Consider the following 15,947-nt stretch of genomic DNA (forward strand, 5'->3'; position numbering starts at 1 on the left):
TGTCTTGAATCTTGTCTTGCCACCAGACTTTGATGACTTTGAAAGATACTGTAATGCTGATGACCTAGTTTAATTCTGCCTCACGTAAATCTTATTTATGCACAAATCAAAAGACATCACCCATACTATTTTACCATTCCTATCTGAAAGTCTTGTGATGACAGGCAAGTGATGAAGCAACAGATAGGAATACACTGGGAGCTATAGTCACAAACCTGCACACAGGCAGCCAAGGCCATGGGATCATCGTCTCTTTGGAAGCAGCAAGAAGAACCAGCAGCCTTCTAGGATTCTTTTAAGGATCCTACTGATCACCTCTTGGTATGAGGAAGGAGCTAGAAAAGGGGTAAAAAAAATTGTCTCCTTACTCAACTCTGCCCTGATTACCACAGCAAGTGTCAACTATACCCTGCATTTGGAACACACACACACACACACACACACACACACACACACACACACACACACACATACACACACACACACACACCATAAATGGTTCCATTCACTATCAGCACATGAAATATGCACACACTCATAGACAACACAAAATCCAGTGGACCTGAAAGAAGGAAAGCTCTTGTTGGGAAAGCAGCAAGTATTACATCCAAATAGCAACCCTGAATGATATAAAGTTGGCAACCAACTTACTAAATTCAGAGCTGGATTCAGATTTTTCTGTAGTGGCCACAGTGAAGGAGAGTTTTGTGAAGCTGGTGTATGTAGATTTTGCAATCAAAATTAACCTAGTCAACAAATTTATATGCCTAACAAAAGGAGTGAATGAAAAACTTATGACAATGTGATTGCCATGTATAGGAACCATGATGAACACTGATAAAGTCAAAGAAAAATTTTATGAAGACCTGGAGACTCTGAGCATCAATGTGCAAAAAGAGGATAAAGTTATAATTCTGAATGACTTAAATACTGGGGTAGGCTCAGACTCAGACTCATATATAGCCAAGAGTTCTTGGGAGGAATGGAGTTGGAAGTAGCAACAGCAATGGTCACTTACTACTGAAGTATTGAGCATCTCATGACCTCATCACCAACACTGTCTTCCATTTAACTAAATACGATAAAACTTTGTGGATGCACCATTGCAGCAAACATTGACAATTAATGTGATTGTAAGGAAAAGAGATAGATAGGATATTAGAGTGATAAAGGCAACATGTCATATAAAGAGCTGAATTGATCATAGAATCATCCTTTCCAATATTCTCTCCAAGATCCAGAGACATCTCTAGTTGTCCTGATTCATAGCTGGCCACCAGACCCAGATAGCTTTGGAGGAGAAAGTGACTTAGCACTTAGCTCGTGATTTAGCACAGCACCCCCTCACTCAAATCCAGGTCATGTGTTTTTCATAATATCACCTCCCTGATGTCATGGTCTTCTTTGAAAATGAAGGACAAACATAATCATTATCAACCTCTCTAGGCTAAAAATTCACATTCAATAGAAGTAGTGACACAAGGCAAAGTGTCTATCAAAAAATTAATGTCAACAAATTAGAGCACTTCTCTGAGTGGGAACAGTTTGATGCTAACTTGAAGGAAAAGTTGAGTCAACACACAGTTGGCAACAGTGGAGCAGAGAAGGAGTAGTTAGCTTTCAGAGATTTGGTGAACAGCACTGCATTTGTTTATCTGGATGATCAGAACACTTGTAAACATCAAACGTAGTTTGAAGAAAATGGGAAATTAAGCTGAATGTAAAACAAGACCTCCATAGGATTTACCAGAATAGTACGTCCATTTCTAGGCAAGCAGGATTTAACTCCACCAAAAGTAAAGTACATGAAAGCTCAGAGACATGCAGGACTCTTGGTTCAGTGAGAAGGCAGAGGAAATTCAGTTTTATGCTGATAGTAACAATCCAAATCAGGGCTATTATGATGTCCCAAGGCTATTTATGGATCAAAGACATAAAGTGCATCTCAACTACTCAGTGCTGATGAAATCACATTAATTAGTGATAATGACATGATCTGAACATTTCCATAGTATTCTCAACAGACCATCACCAGTCAATGTACAAACCACTGACCATTTACCTCAGGTTGAAGTCAATCCCTCTCTAGTTAAAATTCCAACCAAAGAAGAGGTTTTGAATGCCATTAGGTCCTTTTCATGTGGTAAAACATCTGGTTCTAATTCTATTCCAGCTGAGATTTACAAGGTGAGGGGTCCACTGCTCATACAAAAGTTTACTGAGATTTTCCAGTTATAAGGTAAGAGGAAGTTACCCTCCAGGAATTTAAGGACACCTCCATGGGCCACCTCTATAATGGCAAAGGTGAATATCACTGGGACATCTCTCTCTTAGTCATTGTTGACAAAATTCTTGCCAGAGTCCTTCCAAATAGATTGATATTCTCCTGGAAGATGGTCAATGATTTCAGGAAGGGTTGAGGAACAGTCAGTATCATGTTTGCTGTCCAACAACTCCAGGAGAACTGCCAGAAGCAGAACAGAGTTCTGCACACATTTGTAGATCTGACCAAGGCCTTGGATGCTGACAGTCATGAGTATGGAAAATTGTGAAAATTTGGTTGCTCAGAGAAGTTCATCAACATTATACATCAATTTCATGAAGGCATGCTTTCCCAAGTTTTGGATCGTAGCGCTCTCATACTTTCCCAGTCAACAATGCCTTCAATGAGGATAAATGGGGCATCAAAGTCAGCTGCAGTGAGAGGAAAATTTTTAGCTTGAAGGGGTCACAAGTCAAGACAAAAGTGAAGGGAATGTTGGTGCTGTATTTTTTGTTTACAGATGACTGTACACTCAGTGAAGCCTCTGAAGCTGAGATGGATGAATTCCCTGATGCTTGTGTTGATTTTGGCCTACCAATTAACATCAAGCAAAGACAGGTGCCCATCAACCAGCACCACTTCATCCATATGTGAAAACATCAGCTACACTCAATGAAGTGTTGAATACTGTAAACAAGTTCACTTACCTTGTCAGTACAGTTTTCAAGGATGTACACACTGATAATGAGGTAGAAACGCTCACTGCTAGAAGCTCCAAATGTTAAAGAGAAACTAGACTAGTCTACCAAACTGAAGGTCTATAGAGCCATTGCTGTATGCCCATGAAAACTGAACAATCTACCAACACCATGCCAGGAAAATGAATTGCTTCCATTTAAATTGTCTTTGGAAGATTCTGAATATCTTATCAGCAGAATAAGATGCCAGACACTGAGGTCATTTCTCAAATTAATCTGCCAAACATTCAAATGTTATAATAGAGAGCACAGCTCTGATGGGCTGACCACATTGTTTGAATGCCAAATTTATGCTTTCCAAAAAGACCATTTTATGGAGAACTCACACAGAGCAAGCACTCATATGGTGGTTAGAAAAAGTAATACAAGGACACTCAAGGTCTCTCTTAAAAGCTTTGGAACTAGGGGCAGCTAGATGGTGCAGTGGAGTCAGGAGGATCTAAGTTCAAATCTGAGCTCAGACACTTAATAATTGCCTAGCTATGTGAACTTGGGCAAGTAAATTAATACCATTGCCTTAAAAAAAACCTTTGGAATTGAATGTGTGACATGAGAAACATTGACACTGGACCTCCCAACATGGCATGCCTCATCAGAGAAGGTGCTATGTTCTGTGAGGCAAGCAGAATTCTTCTAGCTCAAAAGAAATGTGAGATGCAGATTTAGATAATCTTCCTCAAATGTTCACATGGCCTATTTTTGCTGACCTGTGGAAGAGCATTCCACATTGGTCTAATTAGACACCGACACACTGCAACTTGACTCTGACATAATGACCTCATTTTGTTCCTCTTCAAGAATAACTTTTTTAAAATTAAAAGTAATAGTTTTTGGTCTTTGTTTAAACTCCACAATTCTTTCTCTAGATACAGATGGTATTCTCCATCACAGATACTCTAAAATTGTTCCTGATTGTTGCACTGATGAAATAAGCAAGTCCATTAAGGTTGATCATTACCCCCATGTAGCTGTTAGAGTATACAATGTTCTTCTGCTTCTGCTCATCTCACTCAGCATCAGTTCATGCAAATCTTTCCAGACTTCTCCGAAATCCCATCCCTCCTGGTTTCTAATAGAACAATAGTGTTCCATGACATACATATATCACAATTTGTTCAGCCATTCCCCAATTAATGGGCATTTACTCAGTTTCCAATTCTTTGCCACCACAAACAGAGCTGCTATGAATATTTTTGTACAAGTGATGATTTTACCCTTTTTCATGATCTCTTCAGGTTATAGACTCAGTAGTGGTATTTCTGGATCAAAGGGTATGCACATTTTTATTGTCCTTTGAGCATAATTCCAGATTGCTCTCCAGAAAGATTGGATCACTTCACAGCTCCACCAACAATACATTAGTGGTTCAGATTTCCCACATTCCTTCCAGCATTGATCATTGTCCTTTCTGGTCATATTGGCCAGTCTGAGAGGTGTGAGGTGGTATCTCAGAGATGCATTAATTTGCATTTCTCTAATAGATAATGTTTTAGAGCAATTTTTCTATGGATCTCTTTGATTTCCTCATCTGTAAATTGGCTTTGCATATCCTTTAACCATTTGTCAACTGGGGAATGGATTTTTTTTATGAATTTGACTCAGTTCTCTCTATATTTTAAATGAATCCTTTGACAGAAATACTAATTGTAAAAATTGTTTCCCAATTTGCATTTCATTTGTTCTTGGTTGCAGTGGTTTTGATTGTGCAAAAGGTTTTTAATTTAATGTAGTCAAACTTGTCTAGTTTGTGTTTTTTGTTTTTCAGTTTTTGCAAGGCAATGGGGTTAAGTGGCTTGCCCAAGGCCACACAGCTAGGTAATTAAGTGTCTGAGGTCAGATTTGAACTCAGGTACTCCTGACTCCAGGGCCGGTGCTCTATCCACTGCACCACCTACACGCCCCTCTAGTTTGTTTTTTAATGATGTTCTCCATCTCTTCCTTGGTCATAAACTGATTCCCTTTCCATAGATCTGACAGGTAAACTATTCCTTGATGTCCTAGTTTGCTTATAAAAATTGTCTTTTATGTCTAAATCCTGTACCCATTTTGAGCTTATCTTATATAGGGTGTGAGATATTGATCTAATCCAAGTTTCTGCCATAATAACTTCCAATTTTCCCAACACTTTTTATAGGAGAGAGTTTTTTTTCCCCCCAGAAGCTGGACTCTTTGGGTTTATCAGACAGCAGATTACTATAATCATTTCCTGCTATCTCTTTTGTACCTAGTCCATTCCACTGATCCACCAATCTTTTTCTTAGCCAATACTAGACAGTTTTGATGACTGATGCTTTATAATATAATTTTAGATCTGGTAAGGAAGGCTAAACCACCTTCTTTTGCACTTTTTTTCCCATTAAATCCTTAAGATATTCTTGATATTTTTCTCTCCATATGAATTTACTTACTTTTTTTCCTAGCTCATTTAAGTAATTTTTGGAAGTTTGATTGGTAAGGCACTAAATAAGTATTTTAATTTAGGTAGAATTGTCATTTTTGTTATATTAGTTTGGCCTATCCATGAGCAGTTGATATCTACCCAGTTATTTAATTTTGATTTTACTTGTGTGAGAAATATTTTATAGTTGTTTTCACAGTTTCTGAATCTGCCTTGGCAGGTAGATTCCCAAGTATTTTATGTTGTCTGAAGTTACTTTGCATAGAATTTCTCTTTCTAGCTGTTGCTAATATATTTTGCTAGTAATATATAGAAATGCTGAGGATTTATGAGGGTTTATTTTATATACTGCAACTTTGCTAAAGTTGTTAATTGTTTCAAGTAGTTTTTTAGGTGATTTTTTTTAGGATTCTCTAGGTATACCATCATGTCATCTGCAAAGAGTGAGAGTTTTGTTCCTTCCTTCCCACTTCTAATTCCTTTGATTTCTTTTTCTTCTCTTATTGCTGAAGCTGATATTTCTAAGACAATATTGAATTTTAATGGTGATAATGGACATCCTTGCTTCATCCTAATCTTGTTGGGAATGCCTCTAGCTTATACCCATTGCATATAATGCTTGTTGATGATGTCAGATAGATACTGCTAGTCATTCTAAAGAACAATCCATTTATTCCTACATTCTCTAGTGTTTTTAATAAGAATAGGTGCTGCATTTTGTCAAAGCCTTTTTCAGCATCTATTGAGATATTCATATTTTTCCAATTATTGAACCAACCCTGCATTCCTGGTATAAATCCTGCTTGGTCATAGTATATTATCCTAGTGATAACTATTTGTAATCATTTTGCTAAGATTTTATTTAAGATTTTTTGCATCTATATTCATTAGGAAGATAGTTCTATAATTATATGTAACCCTGTTAAACACAAATGTGTATGTTCAATATTCACCTGACTGTTCACCACTGAGGGGAGGGGATTGGGAAGAAAAGGTGGAATAAAATTGTGTAATTTAAAAATATGCACATATATGTGGATGAATGTTGAAAAACTTTTGTAACTTACAATAGGAAAAAAAATAATCAATAAAAAAAAGAAAGAACAAAGGAAAATAACCAATCCCCACCTCTTACTCCATGGAGTTGGAGATGTCTTTCAAATACTGCCATTTCTAGTCACATTCAGTATTACCACCCCCCCAATAGAATTTGCCAATACCAATTAGTATCTGTGTCTTCTGTTCTTTGCACAGAGCCTTATGAGACTTTGAAAGGTCAGTAAAACAGAAGTCCAGTTATGGAAATTCATATAAAAGTTTGTCAGCAACTAAGTCTGGTATATCAACATAGCCCTGTGGTACCATTTACCAAAGCAATAAATCAACCAAGAAGTCAAATGGGGACTCTCTTTTTGGGTATTTCAGATTTTTTGGTATATGATTTTTCTTTATTTTTTTCCAATTACATGTAAAGAGTTTAAAACATTTATTTTTTATAAGATTTTGAGTTCCACATTTTCTCTCCCCTTCTCTTTCTGCCCTCCCTTTGACAGTGAGCAATCTGAAAAAGATTGTACATGTACAACTATATATTTCCATAATAGTCATGTTGTAAAAAAAGAATCAGAGCAAAGGAAGAAAAACGAGAGGAGGAAAAAACATAAAACAAATTTTAAAAATCGAAAATAGTATGCTTTGCATGCATTCAGACTCTAAAGTTCTTTCTCTGTATTTGGATGATATTTTCCTTCATAAGTTTTAGAACTGTCTTTGCATGTACTGCTGAGAAGAGCTAAGTTGTCACAGTTGATCATCAAATAATGTTCTGTTAATGTGTATAATGTTCTCCTGGCTTTACTCACATCACTCACATCACATCAATTCATGCAAATTTTTCCAGGTTTTTCTGAAGTCTGGTTGCTCTTGATTTCTTTTTTATTTTATTTTACTTCTTATTGATATTTTTATTTAATTTTTTCATGTCATAAAAGTTTTTCAACATTCATTTGCTTGCATATTTGTAAGTTACAAAATTTTCTTCCACCCACCCCAGTGATGAACAGTCTAGTGAATGTTGTACATATATACATTTGTTTATATATCAGTAATTTTTTGTATGAGGACTAAGGGAAAAGAAAGAAAATCTTGGGATAGGAAGGAAAAGCATAAGAGAATTTTTTTTAAAGGGAACATAGTCAGGAAGGCTAGGTGGCCAGTAGATAGACCGCCAGCCTTGGACAAGGGGACCTGAGTTCACATCTGACCTAGCTGTGTGATTTTTGTATCTATATTCATTAGGGAGCTAGTTCTTTATCTATAAACCTGTTAAACACAAATGTGTATGTCACTTGGGTAAGTCACTTAACACCATTGCCTTGCAAAAACAAACAAAACTAAAAAAGTGAATGGCTGCTCATGATTCTTACAGAACAATAGTATTCTATATTCATATACCACAGTTTGTTCAGTCATTCCCCAATTGATGAGTATTTCCTCAATTTCCAATTTTTTGTCACCATAAAATGCTATGAATATTTTTGTATATGTGGGTCTTTTTTCCCTTTTCTATGATCTCTTTGGGATACTTACCTAGTAGTGGTATTGCTGGATCATAGGGCATGTATAACTTTATTGCCTTTTGGGCATAGCTCCAAACTGCTCTCCAGAATGGATGGATCAATTCACAATACCACCAACAAGAGTATCCCAGTTTTCCCACATTTCCTCCAATATTGATTGTTTTGCTTTTTTTGTCATATTGATCAATCTGATACATAATTGCTTTAATTTGCATTGAATGGGGTTCTTACAGCAATGAATCAATGTCCAGCTTCTTCTTTGGGGTCTTTTTGTATGTATTGATTACTGGATTTTTTTTCACCATGCAGAAAGTATAAAAAATATAGTAAATAGAATATCTATGCATGCTTTAAAAGTAGAGAGCCAGGCACTTCTATTCCATGGATTTTCAGAAACAGATTCTTCATCCTTTATATGAGCTAGAAAAAGACAAAACCCTATGATCTTGCTCTTAGAACTGGTCCTTATGGTCCATATCTTTTGTTAGTGGAATAATCTATTTTACCCAACCCAGTAGAACTGGTCATTATGGTCCATATCTTTTGTTAGTGGAATAACCTATTTTACCCAACCCAGTAGTGGATCAGCCCAGAAGAATCAATGAGGAGTCATGTTATAAAGCAAGTGAAAGGGTCATTCAACAATTATGTCAAACTCAGAAATGAACTTGATGAAGACAAATGCTTTCCTGTAACTCTTTGTTTTAGTCATTCTTCCCAGGGTCAAGATGTTAGAGAGAAGAGTGTACTCCCTCAGAGGAACCAGGGGTAAAATATATTCTTGTATCTTCACAAATAGCCCCTTATCCAAGAGCTCATTGTTGTTAATTGGTTATCAACAATCTTTGGGAATTACAGCTGCCCTTTGAGGACATATCTTGTCATGAGAGCAGAGATTAGGAAAAAAATTCCCAGAGTCTAAATGGACTATAATTTAAAATGAAAGCTATATTAAGAGAAGATAATATTTTTAAAATATTTTCTAAAAACATGAATTTTAAAACATATAAAAATTTGTTATTCTTCAGAACTTACTTTCATTTTTAATACTCAAATCATACTATAAAATTTAAATATATTTATTCAATGATTGTTTTTATGTCCTGAGAAAATGTGCTTTGAACTTATAGACCTATAGCAGCACTGACTTTAGATAAATCTATGGAGGAAGTAAAATTGATGTCCAGTACCCCATCACTTCTTTTTGCAAAGGATTCTCACTCTTGGTTACCCTGTCCCCTATTCCCCAAGGGCCTGACTCTTAACAAGAGTTTACTTTACACAAAATTTTTTCTATGTCCTCAGTCTTTTTTGAGAGAGACAAAGAGAGATAGAAAGACAGAACAAAAAAAAAATTCTTATTCTCAGTCATAGAGAAACAACTCTACAGCCCCATTTTAAAGTGTTAAATTCTATTTAAGTATGTTTCTAAAAATCATGTCCTGGAAAATCCTCATTGTAAGCCAAAGCTCTCTTAACTAAAGTGGATTGAGTAAAAAATAAAAAAGTTCAGTTATGCTGCATTGGTTACTACGGGAACCACAGCTTGTTGAGATTTTGTTTTGTTGTGAAAGCAAAATCAGAAAGGATTATGCTAATTTTAATTTCGAGGGATTGAGATGTTAAAGACTTCTCATTGTAATCTTTCAATAATTTTGTGATTCTTAATCTATTCAACCTAATATTGTCTCACCAGTACTTCCTCTGCTGTTGCAGATCACAATCCATAGAAGACTTCTGATTGACATCCTTCTGTATTCTGTTGAGAATCCTTCTCAACAGAGGCTCTCCCAGATATGGAATAGCTTCCTCTTGGAATGTAGATATTTTAAAGAAACCAGGGCATCTTCAATCTATATATATATATCTGTTATCCCTTTCTATTGCTGCATGATTGCCCTACCTCCTTTTCCAATCATATCTTTTCTCTGATGAAAGCTCTCCTGTCATTTCTCTGGAACAAATAGTTGTTGATATGTTACAGGTCACTTGAAGCAACCATAAGTCTTTGCAATGGGCTTTGTAACACCCAAATTATTCTTCTGAGATTTGTTATCTACAATCCAAAATCATATAGGGGACTTCTATTTAAATAAAGCACATGTGTATTTAACATGTGTATGTGTCTGTATGTGTGTGTCCTCTCCCAAAGAACAACATGAGACCAGAGAGGTGATGTCATGACCAACATGTGAATTGGATTGAAGGGTTTCTGTGCTAAGTCACCAGCCTCTATTTCTCCTCTGTAGGCATCTGGGTTCAATGACCAGATATGGATTAGAACTGGAGATGGCCCTGGATGCAAGGCAATCAAAGCTAAATAATTTACCCAAGTCACACATCAGATAAGTGTCTGAGGCCACATTTGAACTTAGATTCTCCTGACTCTAGAGTTAATGCTCTATCTACCTAACTGCCCTAAGGAGACTGTCCTGGGAATAAATGTTCTTTAAAGACATATTCATTTCTGGATTCCTATAGTAACTTCTGCAAAGTGCTACAGAAATCCAAGACATTCTGATTTCAGAGGTATTTGTCAGACTCCCTTGAAATCTGGCAGAACTTTAAAACCTCGATATCTAGAATTCTAGTGAAATAACAGAAAAAAAAATAAAAGTGCTTGATATAATTGCTATCTAATTTCTTCCTTTCAGAATCACTAAAATGTAAAAGGAGTTATTGAGATACAAAACAGAGAACTTTAGCAGTTAGTAAAAAGAATGAAAGTAGGACTAAATAATGTGATTTATCTTATTAATTTTAATTACCCAGATACAATAGAATCTCGGTTTACGAATTTAATTTGTTCTGAGATTCTCTTCATCATGCAGCTTGTTTGTATCCCAAAGCCAATTTTCCCATAGGGTATAATGTAAAATGTAATGATCAGTACCACAGCCTCCAAAAATATTTATATAAAAATAATTATTTATAATTTTAAGTAAGTGTTTTTGTCTCTAATGTACCTGAAGTATAATAAGAATGAGTAGTGCACAATATAAAGAAAAAATAAAACAAATTAACCTTCACTTTACCTTTGAGAAGAGTAGTGACTCATGTGAGGGAGATGAAAGTAAGAAAGAGGAAAGATTATTGCTTGGAAGGAGAATTTCCTTCCGTGAGAACTTCAGGAATTCTACTTCAAGAGTGTTCTCTCAGGGTGGCTAGGTGGCGTAGTGGATAAAGCACTGGCCTTGGAGTCAGGAGTACCTGGGTTCAAATCTATTCTCAGACAGACACTTAGTAATTACCTAGCTGTGTGGCCTTGAGCAAGCCATTTAACCCCATTTGCCTTGCTAAAAAAAAAAGAGAGAGAGAGAGAGTGTGTTCTCTCTTATTCTACTTTTACTAAAAATAAAACACTACTGCCTTCATTTATTTTTTTGTTTTTTAGACTCATTTTCTTTTGACTTACTGATTTTTTTTTCTTTATGTTATTTTGCTTCTAACTAGAAATCTACCTAAGGATACTTGTTTTTGATGCTTTTTTTTTCAGAAAGTCAGGGAAATATGACATTGCATTATCATTAAAAATATCTATGACTCTCCTTGCTACAACCTTATTTGGGTGATGTTTTTCAACAAAATTTTTCACTTTTCCCCACATCTGGTAAACCTCCCTAATCTTACTTGAGTGAGGGATTCTGCCAACCTCTCAAGCTCCTCTACTTCTCAAGCAAAACCATAAGTTTGTCCGTTGTTAGCTCCTCCTATATTCTCCTCCACCAGCTCTTACTCCGTATACCTTTACACAAAATACTATCATATGTATACAAACAGACATGAATACTCTTGTAATGGAACCGCTAAGAGCCAACAATGCTGACTTCACAAAGGGTCCAGCCAAATGAGGCCCATTAAGTGGTATACCAAACTGGGGTTCCTTTGTTTGATATATGAAAGCAAAAAAAAAAAAAAAACCATTACCCTAGATGAGCATCAATCCCTTCACGAGTCATTCAAGTCCAAACATGATGTTCATATTGTGAATTTTTGTTCATCCTGCAAGACAAATTTTGAGATAAATTTTTTCTCCTATGAAGCATACATTACTCATAAACTAAGGTTCTATTATAATTTGTGGTTATAGTGGACAGAGAATGTTGGGAGTTGAATGAAATATCCCAAAGGGTTTTAGTCATCAAATTGGAAAGAAGTTTCAAAGCTATGAAAACAGTCCTGGGAAAGTTCTAGAAAAGGCATTTAAGACTGGAAGAGAAATCATAATTAGACTAAACTTGATGAAAAACAATTGAAGATTAGAGAAAATATAGCATCCTCATTCTAGAGCTAGATATGACCTCACAGATCAATTTGCCCAATTCCCTATTGAATAGCTTGATTTGGAATGACAACCCAAAATCTATTAAACTGTGCATATCTTTTGACCTAGCAATATCACTGTTAGGTTTATATCCCAAAAGAGATGAAGGAGATAAAGAATCTCTGAATGCAAATAATATTTATAGGAGATCTTATTGTGTTTCTAAAGAACTAGAAATAAAGGAAGTGATCATCAAGTAAGGAACTGCTAGATAAATTGTGGTATATGAATGTAAATGAAAGACTATTGTTCAATAAGAAATAATGAAAAGAATTATCTCAAAGAAATATAGTCAGGGCATCTAGGTAGTGCAGGAAATAGAGCCCTGGAGTCAGGAGGACCTGAGTTCAAATACAACCTCAAACTTGATACTTACTAGTTGTTTGACCTTGTGCAAGTCACTAAACCTCATTGCCTGGCAAAGAAAACCAAAAAAGCAATACAAAAAACAAAGAAATTTAGGAAGACTCATATGAACTGATAGGGAGTAAAGAGGAACCAGAAAAATAATTTATTTGTATAATAATCACAATACTGTAAAAATGAGCAGCTTTGAAAGACTGATCAATTCTGATCAATGCAATGACTAAGAGCAACTAAAGAGGATCCAAGACATGAAGTCTGCTACCCACCTCCTGACAGAAATATTATGGACTCAGAGTACAGAAAGAGATAAATGTATTTTGATTATGACTGATGTACCAATTTGCTTTGTCTAAATTTGCACATTTTTTATATGTCCAATTTGTTTCTAGTAGAGGGAGGAGGGTAGTGATAAAGAAAACAGAATTTTGTTAATTGGAAAAAATAAATTTTAATTTTTAATTTATTTTATTGCTCAGGAAACAGGTTTAAAAGTATGAAGTAGTTTACCCAGTAATATCAGAAGCAAGATTTGAACCAAAGTTCTTTGACTCTAGAACCAGAATTTGAACCTAAGTCCTTTACAGAGACTATGATCATACCACTATATCAAAGTACTTCTTATAATCTTTAATCAGATCTGTTTATATTCCTTTACAACTCTTTCTTTTGTGTATTCTATTTAAAAATAATAATAATAATCAATAATGCTTGCTGCTATTCATATGATCTCATTATCTTTTGTTTTTAAAATCTTTACTAAGTATAAAAATAGCTTTATTTCAGTTTGTCTGATGTCATTAAGAAGACTAGAACTTTGAACAACTACCTGTTTGAATTATAAGCAAAGAATCACTATCTACCATTCTTTTCAGATTTTAGGACTGAGAAAAAAAATTATCTTTTAAGATCTGGTCTTGCAAACTCAGACTTATGAAGTAACCCCCCACGCCCCCCAAAAGAAGTCACAATAGAAATAAGAGTGTTTGTGCTGAATTTTTGAACTCTTGACTAAGAGGTTTTGATGGAAGAGAAAGCTAAATTGGTTTTGGTTTTACATATTAAGTATATATTTTAATTATCTATACCATCTGTTTTCTAATAGCTTAAATAATAAAAATTAATATTGAATAGACTAATTTTCTACAATATAAAACAGAACACTGGATTCAGTCAGAACTTTATTACTTGTGCAACTCCAGATACAGCATTTGAACTTTTTAATCCTGTTTCCCCATCTGTTAACAGAGGAGATAGGAAGAAATAATTTGAAGCATCTTTTAGCATTAAATTCTTGATCTTAATTCATAGATCTAATTACACATGCTTTCAAGCTTTATCACTTACTAATCAAGCTCTTCTATCTGTAAATACCCCCTTCCCTATAGATAGTCTTTTTTTTTCATTTACAGAGGCACTGAGGAACTGAGAATGCTATTCAGATGGCTTGAGTGTCTCAAGACTCATTATCACTGCTTCCAAATGTGGAGTCCCTCTTTAGGAATAAAACCCACAATATACTTAACCTCAAGACTCAAAGTATCATTAGAGAATCTAGCTTTCACCTGACATCAAAAATCTGTTTTTCAATTTTAAAAAATGGTATCTATTTTCAACATAATAGGTTTCCTTTGAAAACCAATAAATTCACCTCTAAACATTGTTCTGATAAAGAGGTCTACCAGACTACGAGAGTAGACCATGACACTTTGAGATCCCTAGCTCTGGGATGAATTTAATCACTGAGGGACCCTCATTGAAAAAAACCCCACCAATGGCATTATACTCTTAACTTCTATATAGTCCAACTTCTATATAGACAAATGTTTTGCATTTTGCTGCATCTCAAGTGTTCAATAGAAAATAAGCTCCTTGAGTGCAAGAACTATTTTTTTCTGTTTTGTCTTTCTATAGCAAAATGCTTGACTTCTAAATGTTTTCTAAATTCTTGGAGAATTAAAGAACCCTGAAGCAAATATTTTACAAATGAAAGGTTGATTGACTGAATGACACTATGTCTCAAACCCCCTCACCCTACCCCAGACCAAATTTAGGAAAATAATCATCAAGTAGACAAAACATCTTCATTGCCTTTCCAATTATTCTGGTACTTTACAATTCCCTTTCACCCTTTCAGGAATGAAATGCTCTCATCCTACATTCTACCACATATTCCCACTGGACATTACATTGTAACGTGTCTCTGACGTTTCCCTAACTGATCTTTCTTTTTTTCCAAGTAAAATATAATATTCAACCTCAGCTCTTTAGAGCCTTGATTATAGAGTATAACTAGAGAAAGACCCAGTTGTATGGAAGAAAGCTGAGTGGAAGGACTGGGCAGTCAATCTAGTACTACATAACAATGAGTGGTGACTGAGGTAAAGCATTTATAGACTCAGACTGGGGACAGGCTAAAAAGTCTTATCATTCAAAAGATTCCATTCTGATATAAGTTTCAATAGTTATAATGAGTCTCTATATTCAGTCTTGTTAGCTTGGTATAGCCTACAAGTGGCTGTGCCCTGCTGGCAGCATCCTTATGAACCACCAGCATTCTATCAAGAAGCAAAGTTAATTTAGAATCAGAAAATCTGGGTTAAATTCCTGATTATATTACTTATTACCTAAATATAGCAAATCACTTAACAGTTCTAAGCCCAGATTTCCTCATCTTAAAATGGAGGTGGGGAAAGAGAGGATGAAATGAGTTGGGTTCCATTTAGCCCTTCATCTACCATCCTGGTACTTCTCTTACCTAGCTTACATTTTGTCCCTAAGCAAAATAGCATGATGGCTAAACCCAGTTCAAATTATTTTAAGGCCATTAAGGAGGATATTGATGAACTCGACTAAGAATGAAAATTTTGCTGCATGACAGAAGTAGGACTACTGGTTAAAATTAGCCCAAAGGAGGCACTCATAAGCATTTATTGGTCCCAGGCTTACAAAGACAAAAAAAATTAATCTCTTTCCTCAAGATTACATTCTACTAGAGAAAAAATATGCATTCAGAGAAGTAATTATGAGTGTAATTTGAGCCACAAAACTTATTGGTTTGGTACTCATTGATGACGAAGTTCTTGCACCCATATGAAGGTCAGGACAGAGACAGAAAGAACGGGAAAGAGAAGGAATCCATCTTTTCAATCTCTTCAGGCTTTTTCTCCAGCCCCAAGACAGAAGATACATAATGTCAACGTCAAATCCATTTCTGATTGATAAGAGGAAAAAGACTTCAGGAAGTAACTGACATGAAAAA

The 15,947-nt window shown here is 35.3% G+C and overlaps 1 long non-coding RNA gene across 1 annotated transcript in view; it reads right to left on the reverse strand.

The window, feature by feature from the left end:
• Positions 1-230: 230 nt before the first annotated feature.
• LOC141522095 (uncharacterized) overlaps positions 231-15,947 on the reverse strand; it is an 86,995-nt gene continuing 71,278 nt past the window's right edge. The window contains exons 5-6 of the long non-coding RNA XR_012478127.1: positions 11,926-12,000; positions 231-335 (exon numbers count right to left, since the gene is read on the reverse strand). This is a non-coding gene — a long non-coding RNA (uncharacterized LOC141522095). The remainder of the gene's footprint in view (positions 336-11,925; positions 12,001-15,947) is intronic.

The sequence above is a fragment of the Macrotis lagotis genome, chromosome 1, assembly GCF_037893015.1.
Source record: "Macrotis lagotis isolate mMagLag1 chromosome 1, bilby.v1.9.chrom.fasta, whole genome shotgun sequence".
Classification (NCBI taxonomy): domain Eukaryota; kingdom Metazoa; phylum Chordata; class Mammalia; order Peramelemorphia; family Peramelidae; genus Macrotis; species Macrotis lagotis.